Raw genomic sequence first — 5,120 nt, 5'->3', positions numbered from 1 at the left:
TTTTTTGACGCGGTCATCATGATGGAGGTGAAACGGCGCCCGCTTCGCCTGCCAGAGGTGTCGCTTGCCCTGCCAAGGAGTTAATGCGACGGGACGGGTGATTCGCGGGGCATCTGTTACGCGTGCGCGAGTCGTTCGAGGAACAGAAAAACCGTTTCACCTTCGAGTTTGAATTTCGGGACGGGTTCGGGCGAAGTTTTGGGTGGATCTCGCCCGGGCCTTTATATACCCGGAAGAGGGGCCGGCGGTGGTTCTTTACCCTGCCATTTGCGCTTGCCTTCTGCTTTGGTTTCCGCAACCTAAGAGAAAGGCCAGAGAAGAGAAAACCGCGCACCTCATCCCCTCCGCCTCCACCGCTTCCGCTCGGCGATGGCTGACAAGGCGACCGTCGTTCCACCGCGCGACCCATGGCCTTTCTCCACCATTATTGTGGAGGATCTGGAGGCCCTTGTTTCCGACGGTTTGCTCCGTCCTCTCTCCGGCGGGCCGCAGCCTGAGTGGATGGCCCCCGGGAGCGAGGCCGACCCGACTCCGCCGCCGGGGTACGTGGTCAGTTTCATCCCCTTCTATGAGCGGGGGTTTGGGATGCCGGCGAGCCGCTTCGTGCGGGCGCTCCTGCACCACTATGGGGTGGAGCTGCATAACTTCAACCCCAACTCCATTGCACAAGCGGCCATTTTCGCGGTGATTTGCGAGGGGTTTTTGGGGATTGACCCTCACTAGGACCTGTGGACCCATCTCTTTTCCGTGGAGTTCTTCGCCATGTCGACGGATGTGAAGAAGGTCCGCATGGCGGTGCGGGCCGGTGGCTGCACCCTCCAGCTGAGGTCGGGGCGGGCGCAGTAGTACATCCCTGCCTCCCTTGTATCTTCGAACAAGGGGTGGCAGAACCGGTGGTTTTATCTCCGGAACGACGACGGGATGCTTCCACCGTTTTCTCAACGAGTGGTGACCGCCGCCGGCAATAACTGGCGCTGGGGTGCCACACGCGAGAACCAGGAGAAGCTCCAGCCTATTATGCATGCCTTGCAGAAGTTACGAGATGAGGGCCTTACCGCTGCGGGGGTCGTCGCCGCTATCCATCGTCGGAGGGTGTTCCCTTTGGCAGAGCGGCGGTTGTGGCTCTCGGAGATGAAGTCGGGGTCGATTTGGAGGGCTCGCGGGTGTCCTCGACCTCCCTCTCCGCCGACGACCTCCTCAGGCGGGTAACGGGTACGGTAGGGAGGCTGGATGCTGGCGTCCTTAGCCAGCCCTCGATGCGCCCCGACCATGGGTACGTGTCCCTGGTAAGTGTTCGATCCTCCTTCTGATTTCCGCCGAGTTTTTTACGTCTTTGATTCTTACTGTTGGGATTTTTTGTTCGTCCCCAGGGGTTGAGGGGTTTTAAACTCTCCCGGACACCGGTCCCGGAGGACGCGGCGGACCGAGCCACGCGTAGGCTCGCCGCAGAGAAGGAAAAGGAGAAGAAGGACGCGGAAAAGGCCCGAGCTCGCGAGAGGATGCGAGCTCGAGAAGCCTTGGAGAAGTGTCATCGGAGGCGGGCGAGGGATGAGCTCCCGTTGGAGCCGTCGCCAGAGACGCCTGACAACGACGACGACGACGACGACGACGATGATGATGATGATGATGATGATGATGATGATGATGATGATGATGATGACGAAGACGATGACATAGCGGCCCGACTTGGCCTCAGCCCGGACCCGAGGCTGGGCCAGGGGTCGTCGAGCCAACCTCCAAGTGGGCTGGCACCATCAGTGCCTGGGGCCGGGACACCAAGGTCCCGGTCCGAGGAGCGGAGGCAGACCGAGGGGGTACTTGACCCCTTGGCCAAGATGATTGGGGTGACTCCGGGGGGTCAGGCCGAACCGCATGCCCCTCAAGAGCAGGTGCCCGCGCCGGCCGTACAGGAGGCTCGTCCCTCGTCCGTCGTGACGACGCCTGGGCAGGCCACTCCCTCGGCGCCTCGGGCGTCTGAGGCAGAAACGACGCTGAAGCCGGCAGCGGGGCAACCCTCGGCAGCGCGTGCGGAGACCGGGGCCCAAGGGGTCTCCCCGCAGGCACGATTGGCCTTGCCCTGAAGCGGGTAAGTATCTGAAGATACCTCTGTTTTGGTTTTTCCGCTGTGTGTCTTGAACTTGCTCTCTCTCTCTCTCTCTCTCTCTCTCTCTCTTTCAGCAAGCGGAGGCAAGGCTCGGCCGGTCTGGCCCCCACGAAGGCCCTTAAGACTGGGCCGGCCTCTGCAGCTGGTGTTGCGGCGCGTCATGCCGGTTGGTTGGCCTCCGCACAAGGCGCCCTCCGGCGGGGGGCCCAGGCGGCATGAGTTGCCATGGGGCAAGCCTCCCAGGCTGACCCCCTGTTGGAGCGGCCATCATGCCGGGGGAGGCCGCTGACGCGGCCGCGGCCCCGAGCCCGCCTGACTTGTTGCCGGCGCTAGCATCGACCCCTACCGGGGCCGTCGCTGATTCGCCCGCGGAGCCACCCGTCGCCGCCGGCATCGGGATGGTTGAGGCGCCGCCGCCCGTGGCCATCCCCGACTTCCCCGTTCTTGGCCATGAGGAGAGGGCGGTCGTCGTTGCCGAGGTCGGTGATCGGAGGCCTGCCACCTTAGCCGAGGGGAGGCCTAGTACGTCGACTGCGGCGGTGAAAGTCGCCTAGAGGGGGGGTGAATAGGGCGAATCTGAAATTTACAAACTTAATCACAACTACAAGCCGGGTTAGCGTTAGAAATAGAAACGAGTCCGAGAGAGGGCGTAAAAACAAATCACGAGTGAGTAAGGAAGTGAGACGCAAGGATTTGTTTTGCCGAGGTTCGGTTCTCGCAAACCTACTCCCCATTGAGGAGGCCACAAAGGCCGGGTCTATTTCAACCCTTTCCCTCTCTCAAACGGTCCCTCGGACCGAGTGAGCTTCTCTTCTCAAATCAAACCGGGAACAAAACTTCCCCGTAAGGACCACCACACAATTGGTGTCTCTTGCCTCGGTTACAATTGAGTTTTGATCACAAGAACAAATGAGAAAGAAAGAAGCAATCCAAGCGCAAGAGCTCAAAAGAACACAACAAATCTCTCTCACTAATCACTAAAGCCTTGTGTGGAATTGGAGAGGATTTGATCACTTGGGTGTGTCTAGAATTGAATGCTAGAGCTCTTGTAAGGTGTAGAAGTGTGAAACTTGGATGACTTGAATGTGGGGTGGTTGGGGTTATTTATAGCCCCAACCATCAAACTAGCCGTTTGGTGGAGGCTGTCTGTCGCATGGTGCACCGGACAGTCCGGTGCGCCAGCCACGTCACCAGGCCGTTGGGTTCCGACCGTTGGAGCTCTGACTGCTGGGCCCACCTGGATGTCCGGTGGTGCACCGGACATGTATTGTAGAGTGTCCGGTGCGCCACTTCGCGCGTGCCTGACTTCTGCGCGCTCTGGCGCGCATTTAATGCCGCTGCAGGTGACCGTTGGCGCCAAAGTAGCCGTTGCTCCGCCGTTACACCGGACAGTCCGGTGTACACCGGACATGTCCGGTGAATTATAGCGGAGCGAGTTCCCGAAGCTGGCGAGTTCAGAGTCGCATCTCCTTAGAGCACCGGACAGTCCGGTGAATTATAGCGCGGCGCCTCTGAGTTTTCCCGAAGGTACGAAGTTCAGCTTGGAGTCCCCTGGTGCACCGGACACTGTCCGGTGCGCCCGACCAGGGTGCCTTCGGTTGTCCCTTTGCTCTTTTGTTTGAACCCTTTTTCTTGGTCTTTTTATTGGCTTATTGTAAACCTTTGGTACCTGTAGAACTTATAAACTTGGGCAAACTAGTTAGTCCAATTATTTGTGTTGGGCAATTCAACCACCAAAATCAATTTAGGAAATAGGTGTAAGCCTAATTCCCTTTCAGGCGGTGCCCGATGCATCGGCTGCAGGGGGACTCGACGCCTTGGTCGAGGGACGCGTAGAACCGTGGCCTGTCTTGGGGAGCAGTGGCCTTATCCCCGCGCAGCTCAACCCCAATGAGTGGTGTGGGCAGCCGCTCCTGTTCTGGAGCCGCGACACCTCGGACCCGGAGCCCCTCCTCTCCCTCAACGATGAGCTAGAGGAGAGGTCTCGGGATAATTTCCGTGAGTATACCGAGGTGGCGATGAGGTCGCTTCGGTCGACCATGGGGATCCTTTCCAAGGACGTTCCCAGGGTCTTCCAGGTAAGGATTTAGACGTACACCTTGCGTGACCAGGGCATTCTTTGTAATATCCTGTTTTCCTTCCTCAGGCACTTGTGGACGTGAGCACCGCCAAGTCGCTGTTCATCCGCCGCTAGAGCGACGTCTGGGATTCGTTGCGGTCCCAGTGGGCTGCGCTTACCGAGGCCAATGAATGCCTCGCCCAATGGAGCGCCGAGGTGGCGGACCTTCGGCTGCTCTGTGATGAGTTGAAGTCAGAGGCAGCGGCAGCGCGGGCAGAGGCGGCGTCGGCACAGATGGAGGCTTCGTCGGCTTGGAAGCAGGTGGCTTCCTAGGCCGAGGAGATGCAGCAGCGGCAGCTGGAGCTTGGCTAGGTCATCGGCGAGCGGGACCAATCTCGGAGCCAAGCTGCCGAGGCCGTGAGCTAGGCTGAGACCCTTAGGGGTCAGCTGGCTGAGGCTACGGAGCGGCTAGCCGAGGCGTCTGCTCGGGCCGGGACCCTTGCGAAGGGCCTGGCCGTGGCCGTCAGGTCTGCCCAGTCCGCCCAAGCCGTGGCCTCGCAGCAGCGTGCCCGGGCTGAAGGTATGTTTCGCCTGCTTTGCGACTTTGGTTTAGCTTCATCCTTTTCCTTGTGTCTGAAGAACATTGTCCGGCTGTCTGCAGGGTTCGAGACAGCTCTTAACGAGTCCGTTAAGAACTGCAAGATGCTTGCCCAGGCGGCTGAGCAGAAGGAGGCCGACCGCGTGGCCATGTCCGAGGCTATCTCGGCCTTTTGCCGGGCCTTTGGCCTCGATGACGTCCCCTCGGGTAGCTCCCCCCAGAGTCACCTGTGGGCCTTGGGCGGCCATGTGCGCAGCAGACTCCGCAGGGCGCTGCACCACGGCGTTAGGTGGGCCTTCGCCGTCCTCGCCTCCCACTACGACGTGGATCTGGAGCGAGTCAGCGAGGGCTACTGCCTA

The sequence above is a fragment of the Zea mays genome, chromosome 6, assembly GCF_902167145.1.
Source record: "Zea mays cultivar B73 chromosome 6, Zm-B73-REFERENCE-NAM-5.0, whole genome shotgun sequence".
Lineage (NCBI taxonomy): Eukaryota > Viridiplantae > Streptophyta > Magnoliopsida > Poales > Poaceae > Zea > Zea mays.
The sequence above is the reverse complement of the archived record's forward strand: the minus strand, read 5'-3'. Positions refer to the sequence as shown.